This window comes from Phacochoerus africanus, chromosome 12 (genome assembly GCF_016906955.1).
Source record: "Phacochoerus africanus isolate WHEZ1 chromosome 12, ROS_Pafr_v1, whole genome shotgun sequence".
Taxonomy (NCBI): Eukaryota; Metazoa; Chordata; class Mammalia; order Artiodactyla; family Suidae; genus Phacochoerus; species Phacochoerus africanus.
The window spans coordinates 62,055,546-62,068,417 of NC_062555.1; positions in this window are offsets into that span (position 1 = coordinate 62,055,546).

Here is a 12,872-nt window from a genome sequence, read left to right on the forward strand (position 1 = left end):
TAAAGTTCATCACTTTTTTTAAAATTTTTTTAAATTGTGTTAACTTTGACTCAGGTAATAGAATTCTGCAGCCTGCTGACTTGTGAAAAAAGTAAGACAGCTGTTTTCATGTGTTAAAAAGAACTTGGATCAACAGTTCACATAATCTACTGTGAACGTTTCCCCCCCCCACCGCGGGTAGATAAGTATGTTTGGCTTGAGCTGTTAAATCTCTAAATTTGCACGTCCGTATTGCTCTGCAATAAGCTGCAGAGAACTCAGTGTCCATGTTCCGGACGGGCACTTTCTCCCAAGGTCAAAATCATCTTCAGAACCAAAAGCACATCTTCATGGTCTCCTCTCAGCCAACAGGAACACCCCTGCGTGCCATTGATAAGACATGGACAGAGCTGGCCCTGCAGTCCTGAAGCGACGTGTGTTCACCAGTGAGCACAACTGCCATCCAGCAGCCGTGAGAGCAGAGCTGAGAACTTCCTGCCCTCTAGGGAGAAGGGGAAGCTGCCTTGTGTTAAAGGCCAGCCAGCGAGCCACAGGCAGGAAATGCTGACTGTGTTCTCGGAGTTTGCAAAAGGCCCAACAGGAGGGCCACCTCGGAAAAAGAAGCATACACTGCAGATGAAAGGGGAAAGATGTCAACTTGACGGAAGGAAGATGATCAGTGACCCAGGATTCAAGAGGCTGAAACTGCGTACCACACTTGGCGGTCGCTATGACGACAGCAGCGAGTGCTTACTGGGTACCTCGATCCTGATCCCAAGAGCTTTTCTTCTGCCTTTTAAAAACATGTAAGTCGGAGTTCCCGTCGTGGCACAGTGGTTAACGAATCCGACTATGAACCATGAGGTTGCTGGTTCGATCCCTGGCCTCGCTCAGTGGGTTAAGGATCCGGCGTTGCCGTGAGCTGTGGTGTAGGTCGCAGACTCGGCTTGGATCCCGCGTTGCTGTGGCTCTGGCGTAGGCCGGCAGCTACAGCTCCGATTAGACCCCTAGCCTGGGAACCTCCATATGCCACAGGAGTGGCCCAAGAAATGGCAAAAAGACAAAAAAACAGAAACAAAAAAAAAACAAGTAATAAGTAAATATATAATATGTAAATAAGATAATGATGTAATAGTGCAACATTCAAAGTAAACCCAAAGCAATAAATACCTGAATAAAATGCATAAGTAATAAACTCTAATTATCCAAATTTTATTTATTTAATTTTTTGGGGGGGGGTCTTTTTGTCTTTCCTAGCACCGCACCCGTGGTATGTGGAGGTCCCCAAGCTAAGGGTCTAATTGGAGCTGTAGCTGCCGGCCTACGCCAGAGCCACAACAACGCCAGATCCGAGCTGCATCTGCGACCTACACTACAGCTCACGGCAACACCGGATCCTTAACCCACTGAGTGAGGCCAGGCATTGAACTGGCAACCTCATGGTTCCTAGTCGGATTCGTTAACCACTGAGCCACGACAGGAACTCCATAATTATCCAAATTTTAAATATTACAAATAAAACTGAAGTTCCTCCCAATCGCACTTTCTCCCTGCAACGTCTACTTTCTGTTTCGAAATGTGTGTAACACAATAGTTCATTTTCCCTGTACTTTTTCAGATCTTTATTTATACACAGGCAAACTCACACACACTCACACACACAGTGCATCTGGTGGGTAGCATTCTATTTATGTGCAATAGTTCCTACGATATGTATTATTCTATATTTACCATTTTTCTTTTCAAAAACATTCATCTTGCTTATCTTTCCATGTCTCTATAGATTGACCCACCTTTTGCAAAGTATTCCAAAAATTCCATGATACGAATCTGAAAGAGTTAATTCCCCTCTTGTAGATATACGAGCTGTTTCTAACTTTCTCTGTGACAATGCTGAAAGTACCAACTCACAGCAGCAGGGTATGAAGAACTCATTGCCTCCAGCGATTGCCCGTAGCTGGTGTCATCATGGGGTGGTTTAAGAACAAAGCGGAAGCCTGGTCTGTCCTGGGTGATGTGGTCATTCACTCATCAAAAGGCAGAAGAACAGAGAAAAAAAAAATGTCTCAAGGTCCACAGTGCTCCTTGATTCAATGTCAATGAGGAAGAGGATTCTTTGTGATGTTTCACAGAAAGATTACCTGGAATGGGTGTATTTTTTATAAAATATGTTCTCGCTTTCGTTTTATTTATTTTTTATTTTTTATTTTATTTTTTTGTCTTTTTGCCATTTCTTGGGCCGCTCCCGCGGCATCGCTTTCAGTTTAATATGGACACTCAGTAGAGGGAACAGTATTGGCCATGGGATCAGAAGGCGCACTTCCTCCCGGGTTTTTGCTCTCGTCTGAATGCCATGGGAAGTACCTGTTATGTGAGAACCCCTTCCCATGGATTCCCAGCCTCAGTGTGGGCTCGGCCAAGTGCTGGCGGGCTCTGGGGAGAGAGATGAAGGAAATTCTCCCTCTCTTCACACAGGGCACATCCAGAATCCACCACCTTCCCACCCAAACCAGAGAGACTCGGTGGGTTGTGATTGGCCAGGCAAAACTGTTTGATAGTGTGGGGGCTTCCTGTGCGCGTTCCGAGTGCAGTCAGAATTATGAAACACATGAAAGTTGCCCACAGGTGCTGCCAACTGCCTCCCTCCCAAACACATCCTTTTCCTTGTCTGTGTTCCTGATAAACCCAGGTTCCCCATGGGCTGCCATCTCAGGGCTGTTGAGGGCAGCCTGGGGGACCGACAGCCCCTTCAACAGGGACTCCCTGAAGCCCTGAGAATAATGTAATAATTGAAAACAGGGTGGCTACGTTTCTTTGTGACCCAGAAGAAAACAGATGTTTGCACAAAGTGACCGATGACCCCGGGTCACCGCCTTCTTTTAAACTTTAAACTAGCCTCAAGTAAGATCACCATGTTTTTAACTTTGAAAATCCAAAGAAAACCATCTCCTCTTTGTTGTAAGGCTAAATCACAGGCACCGACTTTATAAATGAGCGTATTACCTAAATTGGTACTTGGGCACTGCCTCAATTAAATTCACAGGTGGTAAAACCCGAATGTGCTGGAGAGAGAGCAATTTATCTATAGATGCTCACGTTTTGCCAAAAATAGAATACAGCATCTTCTGCAGACGCTCTTCCCACGTTAGTTCTTATTTTTCTAAAGATTAATTGCTTCATTGAGTAGACATTCGTCATCCTCCTTCCTCACACAAGCAGGGAGGACGTTTGAGGGGTGAGCAGTTCACCTGGCTCTCGGGGGGCAGCTGGCGAGCTGAAGGAGTGACGCAGCTGTCTGCACAAAGTTGATATCTCCAACCAGCCCCTCAATGGCCGGCATTGTTTCCTCTGCCCACCAGGAGCTCACTGTGGATGGATGGGCCTTCCTCCAAGGTCCATAATGAACTCTGGGCAGGTGGAGGTAAAATAAGCCCTGGATGGAACCCACTGCTGCCAAGCTCACAGGGGCATGTGTCTGTCCGTTGGAAGGATGACAGGCTAACTTGGAATCGCCCTTTAGGATGGTCCAGCCTCGCCAAAGGAAACTGGCCTCAAATCCGCCACTCCTGGCATGGATGACTTTGAAAAACTGACCCAGGATCCAAACTTGGATTGCACAAATGTTGCTCATCTTTAATCTGGTCATTCTTCTGCTAGACATTATTCTAAGAAAATGATCCATTTATCTAGCTATCTACACACACACACACACACAATTGTCCACTGAGGGTTATTTATAATAAGTAAAACTTAGAAACTCTAAGTGGCACATGATGAAGTATTAGTCATATTAATTTGGGGGTAACAGTAAGATAGTAACCCGTTCAGTCTTCAAAGAACCACATTTTTTTTCTTTTTCTTTTCTTTTTCTTTCTTTTCTTTTTTTTTTTTTTTTTGCTTTTTAGGGCCACACCTGCAGCATATGGAGGTTCCGGGCTAGGGGTTAAATCAGAACTATAGCTGTGGGCCTACACTACAGCCACAGCAATGCAGGATCCAAGCCACATCTGCAACCTACACCACAGCTCATGGCAATGCCAGATCCATAATGCACTGAGCAAGGCCAGGGATTGAACCCGCAACCTCATGGTTCCTAGTCGGATTCGTTTCTACTGCTCCACAAGGGGAACTCCCAAAGAAGCACATTTCTGACTCGTAGTTAATGTTATGGTAAAATGCTCAAGGTAAAAAAGGTTCCGTGGAGAGAGGTGGGCGCGTAGTTGTATATTTGATAGGCTGCCCGTGTAGTCACTTTGTGTATATGGCGGTGTGTTTCTCTGCCAGATTCCCAAAATATTTAGCAGTGGGGGGATTTATGATTAGTTGTATTGATAAGTTCTTCTTTATATTCTCCAGTATTGTCCATTTCTACAACGAACGTGTATTACAATTAGAAAATGAATACACACTGAAAAAATGTTAGTTTCATGGATGAAGATTTGTTTCTATCATTGGGCATCTAATAAGACATTTCCTCGACTCCTAATTACATTATTTTTACAAAGTGCACACACCCCGATGGTCTCACAGTCACCTAAGCCTTTCCAAAGGCTTAGAAATAGCTGAAGATTCTTCTAAACTTATGGAATTTCAAATTCCAGTTTATGACTCCCTTACTACGACCTTTCCAACACCGAGCCATGTCAACCATCCCTCCCCCTGAACGAAGGGGGCGAGGGGAGAGGAAAAAAGGGAAGAAGAGAGATTTAACAGCACATAGATCCCCGGCTGTAGCTCTAAAAATAAGCTTTGGGGTTGTTAGGGCCTTAAAAAGATGCCAGAGGTACTGGTGACCCCGAATTTTATTTCCATACCAGGTACGAAAGGAGACTCCAATCATTTCATCCCCTTCTCACTCAGTCCTTTCAGAAGCAGAGAAGGGAGCAGGTAGGCAGAAACCCAGAGAGGGCCCGTCTCTGCCTTGGGTTTTCTCCGCGCTGGGAACCGCTGTGCTCAAACCCTGGGCCCCAGAGCCTGCGAGGGATGATCTGCTGCCCGACAAGCACGTTCCTCTGGGGTTAACGCAGCCTTTGCAGCGACTCGGGACATTTACCGCGGGCCGGAGGCCTTCGTGTAAAGCACCTTGTCACTTTTATTGCTTCTCTTCGAAGAAATATTTGCACGATCTTGATTTTATTAATAGATATATGTTTCTCGTAGCAAGAAAGGATTCTTTGCAGACAGGAATATATTTGGGTTTTCTCACAACCTTTCAAAGTATCAGCCTCGGGTTTGGAATTCACTCTCCCTATCAGGAGGTGGGGGTTGAAAGAATTTCTCAGACGTGACCCGTGAAGAGGAACAGGCCAGCTGAGGAGGCTGCTTTTAGCAGCACCCCTCGTGCGGACCTCCTGGTCCGGCCGGAGCAGAAAGGGCACATTCTCCCCTTCTCCCTATCGTGCCCCCGTCCAAAAAAGCCCACAGTGCCCACAGTCACTGAGAGTCAGGAAGAATCAGAAAAGACGGCAGCTGAGAAATCTCCTAAATTGATGAAAAAAGATAAGGCCAATCAAAAGGAATCAAAAAGCCGAGTCTATCACAGTTAAATTAGACTTTTAAATATGCTATTGAGATCAGAGGGGTTTGCGTGCAATTGTCTCCTTAACTTTGGCAGGGAAATCATTAATCATTTGATGTTAAATTTAGACAGATTGTTGAATAAATGAGCACACTAGGCCCACATGGTGCTGAACCAAAAGGAAAAAGAGAGGGATGAGAGAAAGGAGAGGGAAGGAAAAAGGGGAGCTCTCCTCTCGGCAGGCCCCTGAGAAAAGCAGATCCAGTCTTGGTGGTCATCTCAAGCCTCAGTCTTTGGACGCCAGCCTTCCTAAATGGCAAATCTTTTTAAGAGCTTGAAAATCTTGCCAAGTCCGAAGATAGAACTCACTCTGATACCGAGCGGCTTTTAATAGAAGTGACCTCAGGGAGGGTATGAGCGGCGTGTCACTTCAGGGCTTACGGAGTCCACGTGGTGGTCATCTGATGAGCTTCCCGGTTTCCTGTCATCACTGGGCACCAGTGAGCGCAGACCAGGTGCAGGACAGCGCTGGGGAGACCTGATGCTTCTGATTTAATGAGGCTCCATGGGTGTGGCTCCCTCCTGCCTCCTAACACAGCCACGCCAACCCAGGTTTAAAGACCGTGACTTCTGGAGTTTGGGCAGAATGGGATCGGCGGTGTCTCTGGAGCGCTGGGACACATGTTCGATCCCTGGCCCAGAACGGTGGGTTAAGGATCCTGAAGCTGTGGCATAGGTCACAACTGTGGCTCGGGTCTGATCTGGGGAAATCCCTCTGCTGCGGAGTGACCCAAAGAAGGAAAGAAGGAAAAAAAAAAAAAAAAAGACCCTGAGCCTCGAGTTCTGCTTTCTTTCTCTGTTCGCCTTACAGCAGAGTGAGACAAAGTCAGCAATTTGAGACATACAGACAGCAGATCAAGGAAGCCAGAGAAAGAGACGTCTCTTGGACTCCAGGAACAGGCTGCATGGGCCTATCTTCTGTTAACTGGCCATCCTCTACAGTTTAAATCGTCTGTTATGTAACCCTTCCAGAGTAAAACCCTGAACCAGCCAGCTGGGACCTGCTTGGCCGTATGAGGACATTATTCAAATGGTCCCAGGTCACTCAATTATCCATCAGAGTCTGCATGGAGCATCTATGCATTCGGGTCACAAGATTGTATAAAATGCTACAAGGGAACACAGGGATGGAGGCGATGTGGCCCTTGCCACCAAAGAGCCTGCTCCTTTCAGACTTACTGTTTATTTCCTAGCAGGCAATATCTAAATCATCCCACCCCCGCCGCCTCCAGCCAAAGACCTGTTTTATTTTCTCAGGCAGCTTGAGACGCTTATTAGACTCATCTCAGTCAGTGTGAATGTTAAGCCATCACCAAATTTCTTCATCTACCTCCCCCTCCGCCTGGTGTGTTTCCCTTCCAGGTCCAGGCCCTGGTTTCCAGCCCACATGGCTTCCCTGGGGGTGACCCCCTCATGGCTCTTCCCTCCTCAGAATCTACCGATCATCCTGCACAGGTCAACAAAATTCATTTTGCAAAAATTCCAGTTCCATCCTATCACCTTCTAGAAGAAGCCACCGATGGTCCCTGCCACCCACAAGCTCAAATTCAGAACCCAGAAATGGGCACCCAGAACAGGACCCCCTGCTGGCACTGATGTCAAGTTAAGAGATGTGGCATAAGTGACATCATCTGGCCAGTGGCGTTTCCAGCCAGGCCAGAATATGTTCAGCGAGAATCACATTTGAACTGGCCTCACCTACGGTATTTCAGGCTGCATTAATTTTTGTGAGTGGCACCCACCTTTGTGCATATAAATTGGGTAATTACACTAGGAAATTGGAATTTTTGCATTTAGAATCAGCACCTGTAAATAACAGAAGGCGATGGAAGGAAGGCCCAGTGAAACTCTGGCCCCTTAATATTTGAAAGCAGCACTTTGTAGACAGCTTGGAGACGAAAAGGTTTTGCAGCATCCTCACCGAAAAAGAGTGGGAATAAAAAGCAGAGGACCTCACCATTTGTCTGTACATTATTTTCTATTTAAAAATAATAAGATGCTGTAGAAAAGTTGAAACACAAAAATTACATCTTTGGTCATCTCAGCTCAACTTCCAGCAGAGTAACAATTGTCACAAAATTACCATACTGGGGTTGGACATAATTTGTTACAAGTTGACGGCCTGAAAGCTCACATCTCTCCTGATACTGTGAGTCCTGTGCTTTTGCCCTTCCAGAAAAAGCAGGGATGTTTAATGGACTTTGTTGAGTATTAACTTTGTCAATCAGCCATAATTGGTAAAGTTCTGTCAACTGATATATGGAAATATCTGTGTTGATCTGGAGTAAAACAAAGCCTCATTTCTGCCACGAGGAAACTGATGACGTGGTTGGTGAAGCTAACGTCCAAGGCATGTCTGCAGCGCACCCAGCCACTTACCTGGGTTATGCTGACTCATCTCAACAACCACTGTGAGTTAGAACTGTCTCTGCATCACAGGTTTAGGAAACCAGGAGAGGTTAAAGAAAGTCACAGATTTAGGAAACCAGGAGAGGTTAAAGAAAGTCACAGATTTAGGAAACCAGGAGAGGTTAAAGAAAGTCATAGATTTAGGAAACCAGGAGAGGTTAAAGAAAGTATCCAAACACCCTCAGGGGGCCAATGGCAGAACTAGGACTTAAGACCAGTCGGTCTAAGTGAGTGGTTCTTAATCAGAGATGGAGGAGCTGGCGGGAAGCCTCGGACCTGCGGTCAGAGGGGCAGGACAGCCCAGAACTGTGGCTCCTAGGGTGTTCTTCCTTGATGTTAATGCACAAAGTGAGATTGGAAGCTTTCAGGAGTTCCCACTGTGGCTCAGCAGTGGAAAAACCTGACTAGTATCCATGAGGATGTGGGTTCGATCCCTGGCCTTGCTCAGTGGGCTAAAGATCAGGCCTTGCCACAAGCTGCAGCATGGGTCACAGATGTGGTTCAGATCTGGCGTCGCTGTGGCTGTGGTGTAGGCCTGCAGCTGCAGCTCTGATTCCACCCCTAGCCTGGGCATTTCCATACACTGCAGGTATGGCCCTAAAAAGAAAAAAAGGGGGGAGGGAACTGCCCCCCCAAAGGCAAAAACTAATAAAGAGTTTTAAGATGTATCTCTGTAAATTAAATTTAATGTATGCAAAATCTATGGTAAGTTCCAGCTGTTTTTATGATAATCAATAAGAGATCTTCTCCCCAGAGAGAAAACGGGTACTAGAAATACCAGCTGCACCAGAAGAGGAGTTCTCACTAAGGCTCTACTTTCCTAGAAAAATGATCCTTTGTCACCTTAAAGAAGTGGTGTTGCCTCTGCACATCTATGACAGGCTTTCTGAGCTGAGTCAAGCTGTGATCACTTTCTACCCCTCGTTCGCATAGAATCGTGGCTGGGGCAGGAGCTGGCACAGGTGAAAGGAAGCTGTTTGAAGAGAGAGGCCTCAACTCATTTAAAATAATAAAATGACTGCCTTCCTTCGGAATCGGGCAGGACTCTGGCCTAAAGAGGTTTGGGGATAATGATCTTGCCTGAATACGTGCAGAGCTGATGCTCCAAAATGGCCACGGCATTCAGTCCCGTGTCACGGCTAAACTGCACCCAACCTTGACAACCACCGTCACGGGCAGACGGGCCTTTCCATAAACCGTTAGCTCTGCCCCAGGCCCTGTGGCCTAAAAAGCATCGTTTGTTCTTTAAAGTACTGACACTCGGCCATCTTTTCTCTCTCCAATTCCACAGTCACAGGTCGGTCTGGGGACAGGCTGTCCATTGTTCTCTCCTTGTTCCACTGGTGGGCCCTATCCTATGGCAAGGTTTTTTTTTTAATTGACTCTCAAATGATTGTAAGGGTAGCTCATGAATCAGAACCCGGGGCTCTCCATGTGACCGCCAGCTCTCACAGATCTGTATAAACTTTTAAATAGTTTTGGAAAAAGGCAAGCGCCTGTGTGTGTGTGTGTGTGTGTGTGTGTGTGTGTGTACTAATTCAAGCATCCCCCCAGAGACCTTGTCTTCCCCAGACCCGCAGCAGCCTCAGGCTATGTTTCCCATTAAGGATTTATTTTCTCCTACGAAGGGATCTTTCTGCCCCCAAAGAGGCTCAGTTCCCACTTAGTGCCTGTTAGAAGGTCCCGGGGATTAGATTGAGCAGGGGGTCTCAGGATACAAGTTTCAATGCACATTATTCATAGAGAAAATAAGATCAGGGCTGAGAAAATCCAGTTTTGTGATGGGTGAGACAGGGGCCAGCTGTCATTCTTGCTGGATCCTGGGCGATTCACTAAACCTGTGTCTTCACCCCTCCCAAGGATAAAGGCACGTGTTCCTGCCCACTTCCGACCCGTCAGAGCCTTGCGTGGGCAATGAGATAATGCTTTGGGAGTTCGTCTGCATACCTGCCTTGAGGATGTGAGAATTATTGGTGTTACCATGGTTCAGCACCTAGCAATGGCCCTCTGTGAGGTGGGCATTCTCCCGGCTGACAGGTAAATAAGAACAGATCTAGCTTGTTCCAGACACGCAGTCACAGCCTGTTGATAAATAGGGATCCAGAAGTCACATGCGGGCTGGCCTCAGGTAAACCGCGGCTCACACTCTATTTTTAGTTAATAGGGCTCTGCTGAAGTATGTCTCCCAAGTCCCAGCCTTCTCACCCGTGGTTCATCGGGGTCACAGGCAATAGCTGTGCAGAATAAAGAGGCTGTCTGAGACCGGCTCAAGCATGAGCGCAAGAGCGAGCCCCATGTGGCAGGGCGGGGGGAGGGAGAGGGGCAATGGCCCTACCCATCCCAAAGTCACTGTCATCCAACTGTCCCCCCCCCCCACCAGCCTTCTCACCAGGAGGCCTCACGGGCTGCTCAGAGCTCACCCCACTTTCCGATGAGCACCCCACGCCCCCCACCCCTGCGCACACTGGGTTCGAGACAGTTATGGCCACCTCACTTTCCACCGCAAAGTGTCTCCACTTGGCTGTTTCATCCTTTCTGCCAGAGCCCAGCCCCTGCCTGTTGACTCTGATACATCTTTCACAGAATCTCATTTTCATCCCTGTCGCTGGAGTCCAAATGCCAACATACTGATTATTCTCGCGGTGACAAATACAGTCCCTCTCCAGCAGTCTCTTCAGATCTTGGTCTCCTGGGAAAACAGCTCCCTCCCCTCCAAGCCTTTTCCTCATATCGCGCACTCAGCTCAGCCCCAGCCCCTCTGAACCCTTCACAAGTTCATCCCACCTACCCTTCCTATCTGTTCTGCGATGGCATCTTTTCCCAGCGTCTGCTTCACCTGTCTCCTGCCTGTCTGTGTGACTCCAGGCTGCCCCTTGGTCAGCAGGCCAGAGCCTTCTGCCTCCATGGGCTGTTGCCAAGCTTAATTTTAGCACTCCGCAAATGACAGTAAGTCCTGCAAAGCAGATCAAAGCATTGGCCCCTGCATGCTGGCCAGCATGGCAAATGATTCTCCGGGACAGAGCAAACAACCTCGCAGATCTCTTACGAGTCAGCTGTGAGGCTCAGGCAAGCAAGATCACAGGACAAGTTCACACGTTCACATGGAATGACCAGGAGGCTCATTTGCCACAGAGGTCAAGCTCGTAGGCTGGCAGCCCCATCAGCCCGGCAGAAGGACAGGCTTCCGCAGAGATGTCTCTTCGGAGAATGTCACACTTAGGCCATCTCCAGACAGCCTCGCTTGAGCGAAGGTGGCCTTTGTCACGGGAATAAGTCTGAGGTCCTTTTGATGAAGAAGCCCGGAATGCCATCTTCCACCACAGGAATGTCTTTCTCAAGCTTTTGGATGGAAAATAGCAGAAGGCTATCGGTTTTGGATGAATGATCCAAACTATCAATAAAAAATTATCAAATAGATCAACAGCCTTATACCTCTTTCTGTGTTATATAGGTCTGCTCAACTCTTCAGCAAGGACATGATTCCTGATCTATAGAATCTATTTATTGGCCTATGTCTCTATTACAAAAGCGTTGAGAAGACCTCACCTCGCCTCTTCCCGAGAGTGTTTGGGAGAGTAATATGTGCATGCAGTTCTCTCTGAATATCTCTGGTATCCCAGGAATTTAAACGTTAGGGATGTTGACAGGGGCTGACATTTCCCATACGATGGTCTGGAAGGAGCTCGGTCCTGTGAAACGGACAGGCTGATCTTGAAATAAAGTTCACGGAGTCTGCTGAAGGGAAAAATCTCAGAAGCCAAGTATTATCAGGTCACGGGAATAACTGCAAGGCCCACCACGAGCAGTCAAAAAATCGGAGGGCTTGCTCTAAAGGTAAAACACATTTCCCTTCACAGAATGAGTAAAATTCACAGAATAAAATCAGAGAAGTCGGTTTTCTTTTCTTTCACATTCTCTCCCTTCATCGTGTAAAAATGTAGCTCTTCTCCCTCTCGTCCTTCCTGCTACGCATTTTATTAATTATCTTCCTATAGATTAATTATTAAAAATATTCTAATCACGAAGTTAATTAAAATTTAATTCTCACATCATATGAATGATGAGATAGCACAAGCTTAGAAGGTTCAAGAAGACACAGAACACTGAGTTCCAGTATGTTGCACAATGCCCAGCACCTAGTAAGTACTCGCTAAACACTTCAGTAAGTGGACAAACAAAGGCACTGAAGAAAGTGGACACGGGCATGGGTTGAGAATTAAAGGAGATAACTGTTCCTGCACAGAGAAGGTATTCCATATTTCCTCTTTTTCTTCCCTCCACAAAACAGCTAGAGAAATCACTCTTTATTCCAGCCTATCACTCAGTTTTTACAAATAGCAGGTGAGGAATTTCACTTCCTTACTGCATTGGTCCACCAACAATGTCCAAGTCAGCAGGCAAGGCCCAAGATGCCCATGAGGGGAGTTGGAACTCACTCATTATTAATCCAGGTAGTGCCCCACCCTGCCTTGGCTCCAGAAGCCCCTGGATGGTTTTAGCAAACGCCCACTCTAGAAAGGATGGGTTCCAGAGAATCTTCCCCTCAAACAGTGAGTTGTCTTGCTGAGCCCTGCTCTGTGCTCCAGCCCATGGCTGCCCTTGGCCAGAGGGAAGTCCAAAGAAAGGATCCAGTTCTTGATTACGGAGCAACAAAAGCCTAGCAACAGAGGAATGGGGGGGTAATTCCAGATTGCTCTACACTTTTTATTCCAATGATAGAGTGAGATCTTCCTGGGATGATCTGAGTATAATCCTTGCCTAAGATATGGCAGCAAACTTCAGACATCTTGAAGTTTCCACTATGGCTCAGCGGGCTAAGAACCCTGCTAATATCCATGAGGATGAGAGTTCGATCCCTAGCCCTGCTCAGTGAGTTAAGGATCTGGCATTGTCACAACCTGCAGCA